The sequence below is a fragment of the Lissotriton vulgaris genome, chromosome 1_1 (assembly GCF_964263255.1).
Source record: "Lissotriton vulgaris chromosome 1_1, aLisVul1.2, whole genome shotgun sequence".
Lineage (NCBI taxonomy): Eukaryota > Metazoa > Chordata > Amphibia > Caudata > Salamandridae > Lissotriton > Lissotriton vulgaris.
The window spans coordinates 1643468779-1643492674 of NC_141685.1; positions in this window are offsets into that span (position 1 = coordinate 1643468779).

Here is a 23896-nt window from a genome sequence, read left to right on the forward strand (position 1 = left end):
CAAGGTCTGAGGGGCTGCTTCTTTTGAGGGAAGCAGGGACAGTCTGGAGCAACCAGACCAGCAGTGTAGATTCAAAGTATCATCACCAAGATGGCCACTAGCCAACGGGCAAGTGACCGGGCAGACGTGTTGAGCAGGAAAATGCAAAAGGGCCCCACGCAGAACTCGTGGAGGGTGTAGGGCTGATCTTGGGTGCAGATCCTGCTCCGGGCTGGGGCTTCTCAATCCCCAATGCAGAGCTTCTAGGAGGCCTCGGGGGCTGCACAGTTAGCAGGTCGCAGACTTTTCAAGATGGCCGGTCCCATGTCTCTCGTCGCCTCCACGGGTCTCAGCTTTGCAGGGACTGTGGATCGGGCTGTTGGATGTATGAGAATCTGGTTCTTGTCAGGCTCTGTGCTCGGGCTCCGGCAGGAGGTGGCGACAAAGCAAGCCGTTGATCGCTGGATGGTGACTGCTTGTGCAGGTTGGTCACTCCTTGACCACAATGGAGATTCTTCAGTCGTCTTCTTCAAGTAGATCATCGAAGGTCCAGAGTTTCGTTTCAAAGTTTCAGTCAGGATTCATCTAAAGTCTCTAGACTCAGCTCCTACCTATATACCAATCTTAAGGGCTGGATTACCTTCTAGGTCGCTCCTATGGGTGGGACCAAGGAAGGGGGTGGTTACACCCCTTTCCCTTTGTCCAGTTTTGTGCCAGAGCTGGGGCTGGAGTGCCCCAGCACCGGTTTGAACTGGCCCATGCATGGGACAACTTGTGTGCCCCAGGCAGTGTCTCAATCCTTTCAGCCCTCCCTGACCCAATACACAAAATCCTGTCTGAGGTGGTGCTAGCACCTCCCAAGGCAGGAAGCCTATTGTCCAAGCCTCCCTCGCTGGAAGGACTCCCAGCAGCAGGAGGTCAGACTTGTGTCTGTGGCAGCAGCATCCATTTTGTGATGCTGAGGCTCTGGTTACCTTTAACCGGGAATAGTAGGAACAACATGTCTGCTCCCTCTAGAAGGGTGGAATGCTACCCCCGTCGCCAGCACTGGCGAGGGGGTAGTATTCCAAATCGTGTGACACCTTACTCGACATGTTGTGAGAAAGCCAAACCATAGTTAGCATTTAACCAGGACGTTCATAATGCACTTCAGAGTATATGGTATGGCACTATCCTAGAACAGCTATAAGGACATGGTTCCAAAAGCTGCAGACAGGCTCAGCTCATGCTAGAGCACCATCTCACATAAAACCAAGCACTCTGCCTCCAGAATTGTTAAGGCCTGCCATAGGATTGACTTATAGGTGTATATGTGTCTAGATATAAGGTTAGTTATAGGTATACTATATCTAAGCAAGGGGTGATTACACGACCTTGCCCCAGCTGAGTGATCAGCCAGTTGTGTCAATGTGAATGGCCAGCCAGCGTTAGCATAATACATGCTGCAGCCCCTGGTAGGCCTTGGATGCACCTATGCCCTGGGTACCTATAGTACACTGTACAGGGACGTATAAGGTGACCCAGTATCCAATTGGTAATGCACCCAAAGTGCATTGTACTGAATTTAGAGAGAGAGCAGCTGGGCTGTGGGTCTGATTAGCAGGCCCACAGCAACATTAAGTCGAAAACCAGTGAAGCAGAAAGCAAAAGGTGGGGTGACCATAGGAAAGCAGACCCTACTCTCCTACACAACCCCCCAAACGCAGGGACATTAGACTAACCTTGACCAGTTGTGTCTTCATGTTCTAAGTGGAAGTACCTGGAGAGACCATCTGCATTGCCATGGTCAGTCCCTGGTCTGTGCTCCACTGTAAATTCCATCCCCTGTAGGGAAATGGACCACCTGAGCAGTTTGGGGTTTTCCCCCTTCATCTGATTTAGCCACCAGAGGGGCTTATGGTCGGTCTGAATCTTGAAGTGAGGGCCAAATAAGCATGGTTTCAGCTTCTTGAGGGCCCACACCACATCAAAGGTCTCCCTCTCAATGGCTGACCAACGTTTCTCTCTAGGGGTCAGCCTTCTGCTAATAAAAGCAATGGGCTGGTCTTGACCATCTACATTAAGTTGTGAAAGCACAGCTCCTACCCCCAACTCCAAAGCATCTGTTTGGACAATAAACTCTTTGGAGTAGTCAGGACTCATTAAGATAGGTGCAGAGCACATGGCCTTCTTCACGTCAGCAAATGCCTTTTGACAGCTTACTGTCCACTGAACCTTCTTTGGCATCTTCTTGGAAGTTACGTCATTAAGAGGAGTCACAATGGACCCATAGTTCTTAACAAACTTTCTGTAGTACCCAGACAGGCCCAAGAAAGCTCTGACCTGTATCTGGGTGGTTGGAGGAGCCCAGTCCTTGATGGTCTGGATCTTACTCTCCAGTGGTTGAACCTGACCCCCACCTACAAGGTGGCCCAGGTACACAACCTTACTCTGCCCTATCTGGCACTTTGGTGCCTTGATAGTTAGGCCTTCCTTTTGCAGGGCCTCCAAAACCTTCTTCAGGTGGATCGGGTGATCCTCCCAGGTGGAGCTGAAGACAGCAATATCATCTAGATATGCTGCACAAAAGTCATCCAACCCAGTGAGGACTTGGTTCACCAACCTTTGGAAAGTGGCAGGTGCATTCTTCAAACCAAAGGGCATTACCACAAATTGATAATGACCTCCTGGGGTTGAGAAAGCAGTTTTGGCCTTGGACTCCTCAGCGACAATGATTTGCCAATAGCCAGCTGTCAAATCAAATGTGCTCAAAAACTTGGCAGAAGCCAATATGTCAATGAGCTCATCTGCCCTTGGAATTGGGTGAGCATCTGTCCTAGTGACAGCATTGAGACCTCTGTAGTCCACACAGAACCTCATCTCTCTCTTACCATCTTGGGTGTGAGGTTGTGGTACAAGGACTACTGGGCTGGCCCATGGGCTCTCTGATGGCTCAATTACTCCCAGTTCCAGCATTTTCTGCACCTCAGTCTGTATACAGTCCCTGACATGGCCAGGTTGCCTGTAGATCTTATTCTTCACAGGCAGACTGTCACCAGTGTCCACCTCATGGGTGCACCAGTTAGTCTGACGAGGTGTCAATGAAAATATATGTCTAAAAGGCTGTAGAACCTGTCTGCAGTCCTGTTGCTGCTGGTCAGTGAGGCTGCCAGCTAAGGCCACACCATCAACTGAACCATCAACAGGGTTCTGAGATAACAGGTCTGGGAGAGGGTCACTCTCTTCCTCCTGCACCTCATCTGTAGCCATGAGCAAGCCCATGTCTGCCCTGTCAACATATGCTTTAAGTCTGTTGACATGGATCACCCTGTGGGGGCTCCTAGGAGTGCCTAGCTCCACCAAGTAGGTAACCTCTCCCTTTTTCTCAACAATGGTGTGGGGTCCAGACCATTTGTCCTGGAGTGCTGCTGGGGCCACTGGCTCCAACACCCAAACCTTCTGACCTGGCTGGTACTCAGTCAGCACAGCCTTTTGGTCATGCCAAGCTTTTTGAAGTTCTTGGCTAGCCTCAAGGTTTTTGGAAGCCTTCTTCATATACACAGCCATCCTGACGCGGAGACCAAGTACATAGTCCACTATGTCTTGTTTAGGCTTTTTTAGAGGCAACTCCCATCCTTCCTTCACTAGACATAGGGGTCCCCTTACAGGATGTCCAAACAAAAGTTCAAAAGGGCTGTAGCCAACCCCCTTCTGTGGGACCTCTCTGTAAGCAAACAGAAGGCAGGGTAGAAGGATGTCCCATCTTCGCCTAAGCTTTTGAGGTAAACCCTTGATCATACCCTTTAAGGTCTTGTTGAATCTTTCAACAAGCCCATTACACTGTGGATGGTAGGGAGTGGTGAATTTGTAATTTACACCACACTCTTTCCACATTGCTGTTAAGTATCCTGACATAAAGTTTGCACCTCTGTCAGATACTACCTCCTTTGGAAAGCCCACTCTTGAGAATACTCCCGGGAGGGCTCTTGCCACAACAGGAGCTGCTGTGGTCCTTAGGCAAATAGCCTCTGGATACCTGGTGGCGTGGTCCACTACCACCAGTATAAATATGTGCCCAGATGCTGTTTGGGGATCCATTGGTCCAACAATGTCTATCCCAACTCTCTCAAAGGGTACCCCCACCACAGGTAGTGGTATCAAGGGGGCCTTTGTGGTGCCACCTGCTTTGCCACTGGCTTGGCAGGTTACACAGGAGCGACAAAACTCCTCAGTATCTTCTGACATCAGGGGCCAGTGAATGTGAGGGACAAGCCTGTCCCAAGTCTTGTTCTGTCCCAAGTGTCCTGCTAGAGAAATATCATGGGCTAAGGTAAGAAGGAAACCCCTAAAGGACTAAGGTATAACCAACCTCCTGGAAGCACCAGGCTTGGGGTCTCTAGCCTCAGAATAAAGGAGTCCTTCATCCGAGTACACTTTGTGGGTACCTGTAGCATTCCCAGCAGCCTCAAAAGCAGCTTGCTGTCTGAGGGGTTCAAGAGAGGAACAGTCTAACTGTGCCTGCCTCAAGTCTGCCCTTGAAGGTCCCCCTGTTCCAAGAAACTCAACCTGGTCAGGTTCAAGCTCTTCTGGGACAGTTCCCTCAGAGGCCTCAAAATCAGCTTCCTGTGAAGGCTGATCTTCACTTGTAGGCAGGGGGGAAGCAATGCCTTTACCCTACTGCTCTTTCTTTTGGGAGGTACTTGGTCCATTGTTCCAGGATCCAAGACCTGTTCAGTGAGGCACTTTTTGGCCTATGACCTGGTCACAGCAAGGACATGTGATGATATACCTAACATCTCAGCATGAGTCCTGTACTCCACTTCTGACCATTGTGAGGATTCAATGTCATTGCCCAACAGACATTCAACGGGGAGATCTGCACTTACCACAACTCTTTTTAGGCCAGTTACCCTTCCCCAGGAGAAATTAACAACTGCCACACTGTGTGTAGTGGTGACATATCTGGCATTGGTCACCAGGTAATTATCACCCAGTACAACCTGTCTAGGGTCCACAAAGTTAGGTGTCACCATTGTCACACTGGCACATGTGTCCCTATATGCTTGAGCCACTTTATTATTTATCAAAGGTGTCTGTACTTGCCCAGAGTACTGGGACTCACAGTAGAGGACATAGCCATGTCCACATCACAGACTAGAACAGCCTGAGTTGGTATTCTGACTAGGCCAGAATCCATCTCAGTTCCCAGGGTTAACCCTACTACTCCCTTGGGTTGAGAACTACCACTGCCAGCTGAACTAGGGGGTGCAGTTGCCTTAGGGGCAGCTGTGGTAGGGGCTGAATCTTTCTTAGTGCAGTCACAGGTCCAGTGACTAGTGGATTTATATACATTACACCAAGGTTTTCTTTGGCCATCTTTCTTCTTCTTCTTGGAAGTTTGGGACCCCCCCCCTCATTAGACTTTTGGGCCCTGTAGAAGACTTCTGGTCTTTTTGTTTCTGCTCCCCATCCTTCTGGTCTGCCTTTTTCTGATCACCACCTTGGACCTGGTTTTTCTGCTTAACCCTGGTCCTGACCCACTTATCTGCCCTCTTTCCCAACTTTTGGGGAGAGGTCAGATTTGAGTCGATCAGGTGTTGATGCAACAGCTGGTTCTGACAATTGTTGAGTATTTGCTCTCTCATGATCAAATTATACAATCCTGTATAGTCCTTAACTTTACTTCCTGTAGGAACTGGGGTCACCAGTTCCCCGGGGGTAGCCTGGCACAAGCAGGTAGGCACCCGAAAGCATAGGTGTTAAGTGACTACACAGCACACGCAACCACTGAGACAATAAAAGGCACGCAATGACTGACGCCACTCCAGTGTGTTTGATTAAAAATCAAATAACTTTTATGTAAGATTAAGGTTCAGGAGTGGAAAATCACAGCATCAGCTACTCATCAAAACGTTTCATTGGAGGGGAGAAAAGGGAGCAGTTCAACATTCAATATAGCATGTCGCAGTAAACATTTCATAGAAGGATTAGCATTTCATTAGGTAACGATGAACATTTGCTGAAAAAATTAGCATTTCAACCAGCTCATCAGGCAAGGATGAGCATGTCAGGTTGTTAACCTGTTCAGTAGGTAACGCGAATGACCTCTCACCAAGCAAGGGTGACCATTACATAAACTCTCCTTTGCAAGAGTAAACCATTTCCTTCAGCAGGAATAAGTTGTGCATTAAATGGGGGATAAGACATTTCCTTAAATGTAAAACATTTCATTAGGCATTAAATACCATCATATTACCTGGTGCCTGAATACACAGTTCCATAGATAACTGTAGACCTGGAGTCAACAACTTCCTTTGCAGGCCTAAACACTTTAGGGAAAATCAGGCAACCTCTCATGAGGCAAAAGAACAGTTCATTAAACATGTGCAGAGCATTTCATCAAGGTAAAAATAAACACTGCCCACGGTAAATGAGCATTTCCTTGAGGCATAAATAAACATTCCATCAAATGGGAACACCCAATTTATTGAGCAAGAAGAACCATGTCTTTAAGCAGGAGTGAATCCGTCAGCAATCCCTTCGAGTAGAGCTCAGCACTTCCTCATTAACTACACATGACCATTTCAGTCAAGGAAATTAAACGCTGCATTGCCCAGCAGTAAACATTTCATTAACCATTTGTGGAGAACTTCAGTAGGGCAAGAATAAACAGTGCCTAAGGTAAAAGGAGCATAGATACACTATGCATTAATATCTTCCTTCCAGCATTTCATTAGAGGAACAACGTTGCATTAGGCAGAGGGGCTTCATGCAGCAACGAATAACCTAGGCATCAGGTAAGTTTACACATTAGGCAGAACCCAAACATTTCCTAATCAGGAATAGCCCTGTCAGCAGGTAAGAGTAAAACGTTTCAGCAATCCGCCTTTCATTAGGAAATTACCCCCATTCCATTACTCAGCACCAAGGATTTCATAAGGCCCCCCATAAGCCCAGCATCAGGCTGAAAATGAGCCTTTCATTAATCACAATAACCCTTTCATCTAATGGGCAGCCCCTCACTCCTTTCTGAGGCCTCTCGCCCAGTCCCAAGTCAGAAGGGCCTTCTGTAAATAATTAGGGCCAACGGGGCCCAGTTACCAGTTTTCCATGGCGCTATTCCCAAGTTCAGGGAGTGCAGGGGCCCACGAGGCCCAATTTCAACTTTCCCCCGGGGAGAGGCGAAACCGGGGTCTTCTCCAGCCTCCCGCCCTCCTCCCAGGGGGTTACCTTCAATCTTCGGCCCTCCGGGGCCCTTGCGTGGTTCTGCGGCCCTTGGGGGGGGCTCCGGCCCGCTGGCAGGCCTCACACGGCCTGGGGGTTTCTTCTGGACCTTCCAGGGCTTGTGCCAGTTGGTGGGGGGGACCTCACACTCTCTCGGGGGCCCGTCGGAGTCTGCAAGCTGTTCCCGGGCCTGCCGTGGGTTCTCCGGCCCGGGAACCAATCAGGAGGCGGGACCCGGGGGTGTGTCGGTGGCAGCCAATGGCTGCGCGGCAAAGGGACGGGGCACGGCCGATAACGTGCCGGGAGCCCCATCACATGAGGCGGGTGGCGGCTTCACCGGGCCTAGCGCGGCCCTTACTGAAGTAGCGGCGGCCCGATCCTGGCACCGGGGGCCGCCGAGGGGGGCAATAACAGCGGCACCGGCGCCACCGAGCGAGCGCCGGGCCGCCACTGCAGGTACAAGGCCTTGTGAGCCTCCGGGCCACGGCGGTGATCTCCTCCCTCAGCGAAGTGGCGGTGGCCCTCTTCTGGCACCGAGGGCCGCCGAGGGGGCACAAAAAAGCACCGAGGCTACCGCACCGGAGTGGTAAGTGAGGCAGCCACTTTCAGAGCGGTGCTGGACAATAATAGCGCCTCGGGGCAGTTTCTCAGCAGAGTTAGCGTTTGAGGGGGCAATTTCACAGCACTTAGAGGCACAACAATTTCGGCAGTCCACAGCGCTTCTCAGGGACACCACAGGAGAGCGATGATTAGGCAGGACAGTCAGTAATTCAGGCCCAGCGCGGCCTGGCACATAGCAGGGGGACACTTTACAGACAAGTTCTGTCAGCTGAGGTGAATTAGACAGTTCAGATGATGCAGGACAGGCCACATGACAGTGGCAGGTTAGCGCAGGGACACAGGTCAGGACAAAGGGGGCGCAGGTGCAGCACAGTCCAGTACCTGATTGATTCCCCAGCAGTCCTGTGGTAATTTGAAGGTCTTCTTTTTCTTGGCGCTTGATGGTTTTTGCGCCCTTGTAAATATCAGTTTCTTGTTACTTGAAGGGGGGGTTGAGTTGGGGGGCTGCAGGCAGGCTTCCTCTGCAGGTCACCGTAGATGGTCCCTGGGGTTCCCTATCGCCGGGCCAGATCAGGGGGCTAGTCTAGGACACCTCACCCAGCTTAAGAGGCAGCACCTAAATCCTGTCACTCCCAGTAGCATAGGTTCCTAACTAGGCCCTCCCGCCTAAAACTCCTGCGTGGGTTCCCCAGGTCAGTGATGCCCCAACTGACTAGAAAGTTTCCCTCCCTTTCCTTCTATAGCGTCAGTTGGCAGTTGGCAGTTGGTGTCACCTCCCCTGTTCTGGAAGGTTCCAGGAGCTTCTAGGAGGTTCCACCATTCTGGCTATGGGCAGGCTGGCAGGCTGGAATGGCAATAATGTTTGGGGTCCCTGCTAGCTAGAATGCTCCTTAACCAGACCACGCTACAGTAACAGGGGTCTATGGCAGCCATGTTGAGGGAAGTCAAGCACCTGCAGCTAGCATGGGTTTTAATATAACCCAGGGCATTTTAACCTCACAGGGCCTATACAATTACAGTACAAGGGGGACATCCAGAATTAGGGGAGCAAAAAGCAAAAAAAAGTCCGGGAAAATGGCCAAGTCCAACACTTCCCAACAACCAGCCTTCCAGAGCCTAAGTGGCACAATCAACAAAATCAGTCCAGTCCTGAGTCTGTGTCTTCTGAGTGTCTCTGAACATTAACCTGTACTCTTCAGTGGTTAAGCCAAACCCATCAATTAGAGCACACGTCAGGACAGAGTAGTGGTTAGCATCCTCATCACTAACTGTGAGGAGCTTATTTCATCCTTTTTCTGAAAAGGAGAGCCACAAGATTGCTGCCCACTGACCTTGGGGTACCTGCTGTACTTTGCAGGCCCTCTCCAAAGCAGTTATCCATTTGGGGATGTCATCCCCAATTATGTAGGGGGGCACAATCTTACTCAGGTTTCTATGATCATAGGACCTGTCTTTATCCACTGTTGAACTGATAACATCGTTGTGCTAGCGCTTGGCAGATAATTCGCATTGCTGCAAGCAGTTATTTTAAAATTGTTTTGCTGATTGTATTTTAAAACTGTTGTTCCTCTGCCTCATTTACACGCTGACTCCCCGGTCCACCTCAGCAATTCATGCTGTTTGCTGTGGAGGGAGGCAAAGCGTCCTCACTTCCTGGTCACTCCACGCCGGGCGGCCATCTTTGGAGGGTGACGCTCTAGTCTCCACCGTCCCCCTGACTACTAAAGGGCTCAGCGCACTCGCGCACGAACTGTTGAACTGATAAAATCGTTGTGCTAGCGATTGGCAGATAATTTGCATTGCTGCAAGCAGTTATTTTAAAATTGTTTTGCTGATTGTATTTTAAAACTGTTGTTCCTCTGCCTCATTTACACGCTGACTCCCCGGTCCACCGCAGCAATTCATGCTGTTTGCTGTGGAGGGAGGAAAAGCGTCCTCACTTCCTGGTCACTCCACGCTGGGCGGCCATCTTTGGAGGGTGACGCTCTAGTCTCTACTGTCCCCTAATCTACTTACACTTCTGCTCTCTTGCGCAGCAGTGACGTGCAGCGGGAGCGCCATAGTTGCGCCGAAGAGGCGCCAAAGAGAAGCCAGTCTGCGCCCGTCCGCGTCCAGACGCGCCCGGAGCCCTGTCTCTGCCGGGCATCATGGTAGGGAATTGTATTACATATAGCGCCTCCTCTCTGCTGGCATTAAGATCTACCGTTAACCCCTTATGTCTACATTCGGTCCCCCCGATTAAACCGATGGCCCATTGTAAAATCTGTAACTGGTTTCTGTCCATCTCGAGTACTCAGAAACATCCTCCTATGCACGATTGGAAGATGTTCCTTCTTAACTGTAGGTCATTACCAAAACACTGTGCCGAATTAGCCATGTTGATAGAGGAGCTCAACCCCGATGCCCTCTTTTTAACCGAGACATGGCTCCAGTTGGAAATGGATCCTACTGTAGTATGGGCTATGCTCCATGGTTACACCCTAAAACGACTATATTGCAAGCTACGTAGAGGTGGAGGGTTGGCCATCATATATAGAGACATCTTCAGATGCCGCATTTCCCCCCCTGCTACACGAGCCTGCGAGAGTCTGTACTTTACTCTTGAGTTCTCCCCGACAACCAGTTTTTCAGGCATCTTAGTCTATCGATCACCGGGCCCTCTTAACAACTTTATTACAGAGATGACGGATGTTGCTGTTAATCAAGTGCTCTCGGCAGCGAATTTCACGCTGCTGGGTGACCTAAATCTGCATCTGGATGACTCCCGGGATGCAGCAGTTAATGGTCTTCGATTCAATCTTCAAGCCATCAATCTGCTCCAAAACGGTTTCCACCCGACGCACATTAAGGGCCATCTCCTAGACCATATTTTTAGTAATCTTGACAGTCTAAAAGTTGAAACACCTATACCTCTGCCTTGGACTGATCACTATCTAGTACCCTTTATATGGTCTACTAACACCCCCCTTATGTCACAAAATAATAACAGGCACTGGGATAGTAAATGGGCCTCGCTGCCTCTTTCTGAGAGGAAATCGGCTCTCGTCGATCATTTACCTTCCAAATCGATGAATCCCAGTATTGCCACCTCCAATTATGATAATTGGATTACTAATACCTTGGACCAGGTCCTCCCGAAAGAATCCCTACATTCCATAAAATGATCTAAAGTAGCCCCTTGGTATTCCCCTGTCCTGAGAACCATGAAACAGCCGTGCCGTAAATTGGAGAGAGCTTGGAGGCGAGAATATTCGCAATCTAAGAAAGCTGAGTATAGAGCTGCCATCAAATCATATAAGAATGAATTGAAAGCCGCACAAGTCCAATTCTATGACTCTAAAATTAACTCAGCTGCAAACTCTCCCAAAGAAATATTCAAAATCGCCAAGTCACTAATTTCCCCCCTCCTGAGTGCCTATCTTCAGTCGGCGCACCTGCCCGGAGCAACAACTTAGCAACCTTCTTCTCTCAGAAGATTCAGGCCATTTATTCCTCTTTTCCCACTGATGCAAAGGAGCTGGACACCACTACAGGCTTTAAACCGGACGCTCCTGCTCTCTGTTCGCTCGATGAGTTCCCTCTTCTAGACCCCATCTCATTGAATAAAATACTCTCTAAAGTTACTTCAGGATCCCCCAATGACCCCGCACCTCCGCAGACCCTTCTTAAAGTCAGCGAGGCCATCTGTCCTGTCATCCTAGATGTCCTTAACTCGTCCATTATCTCCAGTTCGGTCCCAGCCCAGTGGAAATGTGCGATGGTTAGGGCCCTTTTAAAAAAGCCTATCTTAGACCAGAACAACTTGGCCAACTTCCGCCCTATCTCCCTTCTCCCCTGGATGAGTAAGCTGCTGGAGAGACACATCAATAACATCTTAGTAGATTATTTGGAATCTAATGATCTGCTATGTGCCTCCCAGACGGGATTCCGCCCCCAACATGGAACCGAAACCGCTTTATTAGCGGTAACGGAAGAAACAAGATCTGTGCTGGACCGGGGAGGGAAAGCAGCCATTATATTATTAGACCTCAGTGCCGCGTTCAAAACGGTCAACCATGCCACATTATTACATCATTTGGGTGGCATGGGCGTGTCGGGCGCGGCCCTGGAATGGCTGACTTCCTTCGTGGATGAGCGCTTCTTCCAGGTGTTTGAGGGCGAGGCAGTATCCTCGAAACATCCACTGAGCTGTGGGGTTCCTCAGGGCTCGGCCCTGAGCCCCACGCTCTTTGATGTCTACATGAGCCCTCTAGCAGGGATAGTCCATCCCTTTGGTGTGCGTATTGTCACCTACGTGGATGATACCCAACTGGTGGTCTCCTTGGATCACACGGAGGGATCATCCAACACCCTGGGGCCCTGTCTAGAGGCTGTAGCCAAGTGGATGCATTCCTCATGTCTCAGACTCAACGGGGAGAAGACAGAGATTATGCTGCTGGGCAATCTCGCACCGACCACTCTGGTTTCCATCTGGCCCGCCTGTCTTGGCTCTCCTCCCTCTCCTAAACCCCATATCAAGAGCCTTGGAGTCTGGCTTGACAAAGCACTAGATTTCTCTGTGCAGGCCACCAAAACTGCCTCCACCTGTGTCGGACTGATGAGAATGATCCGGAAGATCCTCCCACTGCTTCCTTTCCAGGCGAGGAGAATCATGGTTCAGGCCTTGGTACTCTCTCGCCTGGATTATGGAAATGCGTTATACTTAGGAGCCCCGGTAGCAGTGATCAACAGACTCCAAGTCATACAAAACTGTGCTGCCCGACTTTTGTTTAACATCCCCCGCTGGCAGTCAGCAAGGAAGGCCCTAAAAGAACTCCATTGGCTTCCAATAGTTGCTAGAACACACTTCAAAGCCTTGTGCATTGTGCACAAAGCATTTCACCGAACAGGCCCAGCTATCTTGCGCTCTTTGGTTGTACCTTACACTCCATCGAGAACCCTCCGCTCCAGCATCCTGCATCTAGCCACCACAACTAAAATCAATAAAGCTCGTTGGGGAGGCCGGGCTTTTTCGCACATGGCGGCGAAGATGTGGAACTCGCTCCCGCCGAATATGCGGGAGATTAGCGACCGGATGGTTTTCAGGAAAGCGTTGAAAACCCACCTGTTTGTCAAAGCGTGTTAACTATCACGGCTCTCGCCACATTAATCAGTTGAAGCGCTGCGAGGCCTTTGGGTATGTACTCGCTATATAAATATAATTTTTCATTTCGTTTCATCCTTAGGGATACTGCTGCCACTAGTGGGTTCTACCCCACCTAACTTCCTTTCTCTTTCAAAAGCAAGTTTTTCATTGGATAGGGCAAGTTGCTTTCTCTCAATTCTGAGACTGACTTCCCTCATCCTACCCTGGTGTTCTCTCCTCTGAGGAGATGTCATTCCCCTCTGAGAACCCCTAGAACTTTTGAGTGATGGGAGTCACCTGAGTGAGACCTATCCCTCCTATACCTCTGACTAAGCCTACTCAAAGGCCTGAATGGGGCTATCCCATTCTCTGCCCCAAATTGGCTTAAGTTAGCCTGACTAAGCCTCCTGACTTGGACATTGCTACATTCCTCTCCCTCAGACTCCTCTATCTCTTCCTCTTCATCTTCTTAGACAGGGAGTATCATCTGAACAGGGTAGGACCTCATCTACATTCCCTGTAGGTTCTGCCCTTTAGGCTTTTAGAGCTTCAGACTCATATAAGAGATCTAGAAGCTGCTGAAGTGTAGGTTTAGACCCTTGTTTCAGCCTTCTTGTGGTACACAAGTGTCTCAGTTCCTTGAAACTGAGGATAGCAAATCTGGATGGTACCTTGGGAGGGTTACTCTCCACAGGTTGGAGTCCACTGGGCTCTCCTGTGCCAGACATTGCTCTAGTGAGGTGGATGTGATACAACTACCTACACTAAGTGTTTACCTACTGAACCTCTATAGGAGTTGTAATCAGGGTGTGCTAGGCCCTTTGCTCTACAACAACTAAGTTCAGTAGAACTTAAGTATTCTAAGTCTTGTTATATGTACCTATAGGTACCTATGTGATCTTTCAAGTGATATTGCAATTGGCAAAACAACAGCAAGCTCAAATCCCAACCGCTGCACACCAATGTGAAAAGTTGGTCTGGTATATGATGTTCACTATTCTAGTGAGCACCTTGCACCAGTCCAAACAACCCTTATGGTGATGGTTGTAAAGTCAACCTTATAGACCAGCTATCCCTAGGGTAGCATGGACAAAGCATTCTTAGGCTAAACTCAAGAGGGCATTTGAAGCCAGCTGTTTTACCATATGCAATCCCTTTAATACCAAATGAAAGGACACCACGCAGGATATATATTCAAAATATATATGTATTTATTTCTAAAACAATCCCCTGAGCTCTTTATGAGCACAGAAGCACAAGCGCATAACAAGTAACTTAATATAACATACAAAAGTTGGCCCGCTAAACTATATACAAAAAAAATGGTGTAAGTACCACGTCACGAACAATGGTAAGGCCTAGGGTGTCGGGAATTTCTGGGGCTACACTGGGCTAACAATGGTTAGGGAGCAGGAGGCCCAGGGGATGCATGTGCAGTGTCTAAAGCAGGGGTCTTCAAACTGTGGGGCGCGACCCCAGGTGGGCCGTGGAGTGATTGGAAGGGGGTCGCGCATTCCCTTCACACTTCTGCCCAGGCCCATAGCTTCTGCCCCCCTCCTTCCCCATAGTGTCTCTCAGCCCAGGCTGCTGCAGTGCAGCTCGCGCTGCTGGGGGCTCGGCTGGGAGGTGTCTGGAGTCTTATCTCCGGCCGCCTGAGCTTTTCACAGGTTTTTAAAGACCATTTGCATATTTACATGCCTTTGTTAACTGGTTACCTAGGCTTAGTTTTTTTTAATGGTTCCAGTACCCCCTGGGCCCCCACTCTATTCCTTACATTTGTATTTTTACACTTACTGCTGTAGTGTGAAATGCATTTAATGAAAAGAAATATAAAGTTGGGTAGCCAAAAGAAAAATGCCTGCCGTGTGTTGTTTAAAGAGCCCGCAGAGACCTGCTCTTGACACTAAATAGAGTTATAAATAAAAAAGTATGTATTAATTAGCTATGTGACTTTTCTGTCTTTGTTCTCTTTAATTATCAGTCATGGATCATTGAGGCAGCCCTAGAACACAATTAAAAGTGCTTTCTATTTATATTTGCTGTTCTAAGTATTCATAGATAAGTGCTAAAAATACAGCTTTAGGTGTCTGCTTATTTCTGGGCCATCAAAATAATGAGCTGTATCAGCACATTATTTATTTTCTCCACCCTCGATCCCTGATTAATGCCATTATAGCAATAGTTTAACTTATATCTGAAACCCTACACTTCAAGTTTCTGGGAATGCACCCTGCATTCAGACAACTCACTCCTCATTCTCGCCTTCACTTTCACGCTCGCCCTGCACTCATACTGATCACCATGCACTAATAGTGATCACAATGCACTCACAGCGATCACAATGCTCTCACACTGATCACATTGCTCTCACACTGATCACAATGCACTCACAATGATCACAATGCATTCACACTGATCACAATGCACTCACACTGATCACCATGCACTCACACGGATCACCATGCACTCACAGCAAATCACAATGCACTCACACGGATCACCATGCACTTACACCATTCACCCGCTCACCCTGCACTCACAGTGATCGCAATGCACTCACACTGATCACCATGCACTCACACCATTCACCCGCTCATCCTGCACTCACACTGATCACCATGCACTCACACTGATCACCATGCACTCACACCGATCACCCGCTCAACCTGCACTCAAAGTGATCACAATGCACTCACACTGATCACCATTCACTCACACTGATCACAATGCACTCACATCATTCACTCGCTCACCCTGCATTCACCCTGCACTAACAGTGATCACCATGCACTCACACCATTTACCCGCTCACCCTGCACTCAGTGATCACAATGCACTCACACTGATCACCATGCACTCACAACATTCACCAGCTCACCCTGCACTCACAGTGATCACTCTGCACTAACAATGCGCTTACGTTGTTCACCCTGTACCTCACCCTGCAGTCACATGAGCACACTACTCACCCTGCACTCATGTGACACTTCACTCACCTGTCCCCCCTCACTGCTCAATCTGTAGCTCACTCAAACAAGGCCATCACTAACATGCAATAATTCGCCCCACTCTGCATTTACAGCCGAACCCAAATTCATATGGTCACCTCACTCACCCTGCAGTCACTCCTTTTACCCTACTCTCACACTGTTGCATCGCTCACCGTGCAGTCACTTGGGTACTCTTGCACCCACACAGGGTTTAGAAATTTTTGTCAGGAGGGGGTCCTTACACCTGAAAATGTTGACAGGGGGGTCTCGGCATCCAAAAGTTTGAAGACCTCTGGTCTAAAGGCACACGTGTGCACACATAGAAGTCGATGGGTGCATACAAATAGAAATTTAAAGGTTTGGGAGTCTTCCGACTGGACTAGAAGCTAACAACATAAAACTAGGACACCAGGAGAATTACTCTTTACAGGAGCATCGCAGTACTCATGTTACCTAACCCACAGGAAGCGGGTGCATAGGTCCCGAAGTGTGACGGGTTTCGTCGTGGAGTTCTATGGAGCCTTGGAGAAAAGATACTGCAGGCGGCCAGGAGAGAAGAGTCCGGGTGGATCCAAGGGTGGATCGAAGATGTATAGGACCTGAAAGAAGAGGGTACAGAGGCTGGGTCACTAGCCAGTGACCAGGAAGGAACCAGGAAGGAACCAGGCGATGTGGCGAAGCAATCAGGTGCTGATGGGAAGCTTGTCTCTGCAGCCACGTGGACCAGGAGGCGTCGACGATGACCAGGAGTCAGGCACGGACTGTCCCACAAAGGCTCTCGCTGTCGGCGGTGTCGGCTTCAGGATTGGAGTCAACAAGCATTTGCAAAGGCAACCCACACAGGATACGATGTAGGCTTCTTACTCAGACCAGCAAGGTCTGAGGGGCTGGTTCTTGTGAGGTAAGCAAGGGTCAGTCTGGAGCAACTCGACCAGTGGTGTAGATTCAAAGGCTCATCACCAAGATGCAACGGGCAAGTGACTGGGCAGACCCATCAAGCAGGAAAATGCAAAAGGGCCCCACGCAAAACTCGTGGAGGGTGCAGGGCTGATCTTGGATGCAGATGCTGCCCGGGGCTGGGGCTTCTCAATCCACAATGCACTCCTTCGAGGAGGCCTTGGGGGCTGCACAGTTAGCAGGTCACAGACTTTTCAAGATGGCCAGTCCCGCGTCTCTTGTCGCCTCCACCGGTCCCAGCTTTGCAGAGACTGTGGATCGGGCTATTGGATGTCTGGGAATCTGGTTCTTGTCAGGCTCTGTGCTCGGGCTCCAGCGCGAGGCGGCGACAAAGCAAGCCAATGATCGCTGGATGGTGCCTGCTTGTGCAGGGTGGTCACTCCTTGACCACAAGGGAGATTCTTCTTTCGTCTTCTTCAAGTAGATCATCGAAGGTCCAGAGTTTCATTTTAAAGTTTCAGTCAGGATTAATCTAAAGTCTCTAGACTCAGCTCCTACCTATATACCAATCTTAAGGGCTGGCTTACCTGCTAGGTCCCTCCTATGGGTGGGACCAGGGAAGACTGTGGTTACACCCCTTTCCCTTTGTCCAGTTTCGCACCAGAGCTGGGGCTGGAGTGCCCAAGCACCGGTTTGAACTGGCCTATGCATGGGACACCTTGTGTGCCCCAGGCAGTGTCTCAATCCTTTCATCCATCCCTGTCCCAATACACAAAATCCTGTCTGGGGTGGTGCTAGCACCTCCCAAGGCAGGAAACCTATTGTGCAAGCCTCCCTCACTGGAAGGACTACCAGCAGCAGGAGGTCAGACTTGTGTCTGTGGCAGCAGCATCCATTTTGTGATGCTGAGGCTCTTGTTAACTTTAACCGGGAATAGTAGGAACAACATGTCTGCTCCCTCTAGAAGGGTGGATGCAACCCCCGTCACCACAACTGGCGAGGGGGTAGTATTTCAAATTGCATGACACCTTACTCGACATATTTTTATAAAGCCAAACCATAGTTAGCATTTAACCGGGAGGTTCATAACGCACTTAAGAGTATATGGTATGGCACTATCCTAGAACAGCTATAAGGACATGGTTCCGAAAGCTGCAGACAGGCTCAGCTCAAGCTAGAGCACCATCTCACATAAAACCAAGGACTCTGCCTCCAGGATTGTTAAGGCCTGCCATAGGAGTGATGTATAGGTGTATATGTGTCTAGATATAAGGTTAGATATAGGTATACTATATCTAAGCAAGGGGTGATTACTCGAACTTGCCCCAGCTGAGTGATCAGCCAGTTGTGTCAATGTCAATGGCCAGCCAGGGGTGGCAAAACACATGCTGCAGCCCCTGGTAGGCCTTGGGTGCACCTATGCCCTGGGTACCTATAGTACACTGTACAGGGACTTATAAGGTGACCCAGTATCCAATTGGTAATGCACCTAAAGTGCATTGTACTGAATTTAGAGAGAGAGCAGCTGGGGTGTGGGTCTGATTAGCAGGCCCACAGCCACATTAAGTCGAAAACCAGTTTAGCAAAAAGTGGGGTAAACATAGGAAAGCAGACCCTACTCTCCTACAAACAGATCTGGGTTTAATCCATCACCGTTCTTTAGCCCACTCTGCCACCCCAGTTCAGACATGGCCATATGCAAATCAGTCTTACCCTGTGCCTCATGGGAACAGTCCAGCCCGAACTGCCAAGCCATGCCTTCCCTGTCCCGGAAACAAGCTTCCCAGGACTGGTTTCTGGCATTTCAGCCGTCTTCAGCGTGGCTTGCTTGAATCCAGTGGCAAAGTGAGCAAGGGGCTCATGTCTGAGCATACCCTGCCAACTTATGGCGAACAAAGAGGTACAAAAGGGGGTGGTGATGGACGGAGCATCTGAACCAATCAAACACTCACACCCAATCACCAGATCTGGGTTTAATCCATCACCGTTCTTTAGCCCACTCTGCCACCCCAGTTCAGACATGGCCATATGCAAATCAGTCTGATCCTGTGCCTCATGGGAACAGTCCAGCCCGAACTGCCAAGCCATGCCTTCCCTGGACCGGACACAAGCTTCCGAGGACTGCTTTCTGGACTTTCAGCCGTCTTCAGCCCGGCTTGCTTGAATCCAGTGGCAAAGTGAGCAAGGGACTCACGTCTGAGCATACCCTGTCAACTTATGACGATTTCCAGGCTTGACTGGCCATTGTAAGTCTTGCAATGGAAAGCGTCCATCCAAAGTCACATAGTGAATCTGATGCAATATAGGCGGGTGCAGAAAGGACAAACATGACCACTTTGGTTTGTGGAGAGGCGGAGACATCTTGCCATCACAGAAAGAGGTGTGGCAGAGCTCGGAATGTGAGGCGGTCTACCTTGATATCAGGAATGACAAATTGTAGCTGAAGAGACATGAGCACTGGGGAATATAGATCAGGTGCCCAATGTATACACAGAAGTGCGTACACTAGGACGTACCATATTATAATTGTATAAATAAATACTGCATTCCGAACTATTTTATATTTTACACTGTGGTCGGTTATCCCACAAATCTAGCATGGCATTTACCTTTCTTAAATTGACCTGAAAAACCCTGCTTTACACAGCTGAACTAATTTGCTTTCTAAGTTTAATATAAATACAGTGAATTGTGTGCAGTTTTCTAATTTTTTACATTCATCTAAAAGGAAGGAATTGCTCTTCATAGATTGTACTTTTTTATGCAGAAAAGTTTTCCACAGAGTTGACTGCCTCAAGTCAGAGCCTCTTCTCATTCAAAAATTGTAATAAATATTATATTACACTTGGTGCACACATACACACACTTCTATAGCGAGCAGCCTCAGCCCGGTACAACCCTACCTAACATTTAAACCACAAAACAATAGACGCCACAGACTCTGCACAATGGTTTTCCGAAAAGCTCCATGAGGAAACTTACAGCCTGATTCATCATTGACCCGTTTTGCGAGTCTATAATAGCGATTCATAAGGAATCGCTATTACAGACTCGCAAAACGGGATTCATGTAGGAATCGTAAAAAGATTTGCGATTCCTGCACAATCCTTATTTGCGATTAGCAAATTGCTAATCGCAAATAAGGAATAACTCCCCATTCATTCCTATGGGCCAAAAGGCCCATAGGAATGAATGGGGAGTATTCCTTATTTGCGATTAGCAATTAGCTAATCGCAAATAAGATAGCGATTTAAAGGGTGCCAGGGGTGTCCAAAGGACACCCTGTAGCACCCCTTAAATGCAAATTGAAACAGGTGTTGCGCACACACATGTCCAAAGGACATGTATCTGTGCAACATGCAACTTAGTTTTTGCTATTTACCACGAGGTTTGACCTCGCGGTAAATAGCGGGCCGAAATTGCGAATTCGCAATTTTTTAATGGATGATGAATTGCATTTAAGGAATCTCAAATAGAGATTCCTTACATGTAATTCCTCGCAAAATTGCGACATCGCTATTACCGATTTTTGCATTTGGGATGATGAATCCCAAATGCAAAAATAGAGCTCGCAAAGGGCCAGATTCTCAGAATCTGGCCCTTTGCGAGCCGATTTCGGCTTGATGAATCAGGCTGAAAGTGCAAAGTTTTCCACACCTTTAAGGTGTCAGTATCACCTGCTAATCCTGTTTGCCTGCAAAAAGCTAATGAGAACAATTTTGTTTAAGACAAGGCTTCCATCCTAGTTGCCTGCAGTAATTTAGAATAAAAAATAAATAAGCTGAAAACTTAACATCAGGAAACAATCAAATTCAATCTTGCACTTACTTGACGCCAAAACTATTAGTGTATTAGCCTTATTAGGAACTGAAATACAGAAAATGTGGCGGTAAGCAGCTGCACCCCCTCAGGTTTACATTTTCATTTGTGAATAATTACATCGAAATTAGTGAACATTACTGGGAACTACCCTCACACCTAGGTTAAAAGTACAATTATTAGTAGCACACCCTTGCCAGGGAGCATGTGATCACAAGTGCACTACTAATAAGCATGGGCGAATTTTGCGAATCTCGCGTTCATGAATTTTGCGGATTTGCGAACTCGCAATCCGCAAAATCTGCGAATTCTCGCGAATTTGCGGATTTTTTTTTGTGTTCGCGCGGGTTTCTGCCAGTTCGCGAGAGTTTTGTACAATTTCGCAAAACGCGAACTTACCTTTCGGGTCGCAAGTTTCGCGAACTTGTTGTTTCTACGTGTCCAGCCTGTTTGGGACACTCTTCTTCATCACTGCCACTCTCTGTCACCACTGCCACTCTCTGACTACTCATGCCACCCTCTGGCCCACCCATGCCACCCTCTGTTTCATCACAGCACCCTCTGGTTGTCCAGTCAGTGTACATTATTGTGGCAACGCAAGCACACCTTCCCTGCCTCAAGTGACCTGAATTAATTTGGGGTTGATTAATGTGTCACAGAATATTTTTTTAGCTGGCACCTGCTTCCGTAGTGCTTCCTGATTAGTGATCTTTTGCACTTTCTAAGTGCTTTAATTGTTGCAAAATTAGTTACAACACCTGCCCTGCCCCAACTGACAATAATGAATTAGGGGCTGATTAATGGATTTGAACTTCCAGCCTGGCTCCTGCTTGTCTCCCTTAGATGTAATTCAGGACCTTTGTGGCATATGTGTAACTATTCTGAGGTTCAGAGCAGGGTCACATAATAATTGCAACTGGCAACTGAACTCTGGAGGGGCCCCTCAGGAAGCACTACAGGAAATGGCTACTAATGATGAGCCTGAACTTTTGAACCTGGTAAGTAGTTTCAGTTTTGCTAAGATCGTATTTCTGCAATTTTGAGCTTATTCGCGGGGCGCGAAGTTGTACTGGGAAGCCGCGAACTCACGCGAACAGTGCGAGCAAGCCATGAAATCCGCTGCTCGCGGATTTGCGGATTTTGCGGGAGATACGCGAATCTCGCAGATTGCGAATTTACCGAAAATCCGCAAAATCCGCGAGCGAAACGGATTTTCCGCCCATGCTTAACTACTAATGTCTAGACAATAATCCAGTCTTCCTAAAACTTCATTTTAACAATGCATTACCATTTCTTCCAGTACATTTTATCTTTCCTGCAAAATATAACCATGAACGGTTAGAGTCCTTTATTCTATGATGTGTTATATATTTTTGCGTCTCAATGCCTTTTGTGGTGAACTCTCCCCCCTTCGTTGAAGACTAGTTTCAATTTAAAGCATTGATTATTTGCAAGATTACCTCAGACTAATAATCTGACTTGCTGGTTTCCCTGGTTATGCCTGAAGGATGCCATTTAGTTAGTACTCGCAGAAGTGGAAGGAAGTGGAACTTTCGGGTTTCGAACATCTGCACTCTAATGTTTGCAGAAACTCATCCACGGTCACCTCTGTGAGCTCAGGCTTCAACAAGTGAACCGCCTGGCAGGAATGGGCTATCGAAGCAATGTGCATTTAAAACTAGCTTTGGCATAGCCAATAGGTCTCGCCTTTGGGACCTTATAAGTGCTTAGCCATGCAACGATTGATGTTGTTGCACCAAAGGTATTGTGCTGCATAACTAAATACTTATATGGTCCCAAAAGCGGAATCTATTGGCTATGCCAATGCTTGTTTGTAAATTTTATCTGATTCCCCGTAAGGGTTAATGTACTTATCTTCGCTTGCCGCTTTGTTTATTGGTGATTCCACTGGGGCTTCATGGTCATATGAAAACAATGGGGAACATCACTTACAACGCATTTTTTACAACACACTACCATTACATCGCAACCATTACAACGCATACCATTACATGCATTGCGCTGGGGGGCGCTCTAGGATATGGAATATATTTAATTTACTATCCAACACCTTCCCTGCTATCCACGGGGACTGGAGTTGGAATAGTAAATTAAATAATTCACTATCCAGCGCCTAAAAGCATTATGCGTTGTAATGGACTGCGTGGTAAAAACCGCGTTGTAAAGGCATGCGATGTAAAAGCATGCGTTGTAGTGACACCAATCCGAAAACAATGGTCATCAGAATTGGATTTTAACCTTACAGTAATAAATTGGTCTTGTGCATTTATGCATGACTTTAGCACATATATTTAATGTAGTTATGATTTATGTTTTATTTAACTGCTCTGGCACTGTGTGAATTTTGGTTTTAAAAGATCAATGTTTTAATTATATTATAATAATTTATTCTAACATTTTGTGCTTTTATGGCACAGATAATTTATGCAGAATAAATTTTTATGATGATGATATTATCTGGAGCTCTTGCAAAGCAAAGAAAAAGCATGGATAAAGTATGTCTTCCAAAAGAAGAAAAATAACGGCATTGTCAGGCATAGAAAAGAAAAAGTATAGCGTCTGGTGTTTTACCTCCTTTGGGGTTTCTTCTTTTATAATCTTTATGATACTTTAGTGATGTAGTATCACATCACTAGTCAGTCCATCGCATGACTAGTGTAAGTATGAAAACACCAAATACAACTTAGTTATTCCTGCATATTTTCCCATACTGATCATGAGAAAGAACGGCTTTCCAGGCCTCACAGGTTTGTCAACTGTAAGAAGTTTACATTGAAACAGTCCATGACATTGGGTTATGGTTTACTTTCCCACCAGACTATTTCACAGTGAACTCTAAAAGAATGTCCTTTAAACGTAAAATGATACATGAACAGAACAAATAACGCGACATTTGAAGAAATGCCAAGGGACCCTTGTATTTGGCTAAAGACAAAAATGCTGCTTGGGTAAGAACACCTTTAAAAAGGCCTTAAAATGCATGTCTGCTTTAAATGAAGTAAACTCAGTTAGAATACAATACAATAAATCAAACATTTCATAGTAAGAGAAAAACAGCAATGTGTCACCATTGTATTATTACACTAATTTGATTAACAGTACCTACGGCCTTCTGCCACAATTTTCAAAATCCATACATGTAAATTATTTAAAAACATCATTTTACTAAAATAGTTTCTTGTTTTCTGTGGTCATTATGATCTCTACTATCACCTTTGTAAATGTCAGCTTCCTGATTAATTGTATTGCATAATTGCACCACAATCTATTCATGATGCATTTCAATGTAAGGCAATAGAAA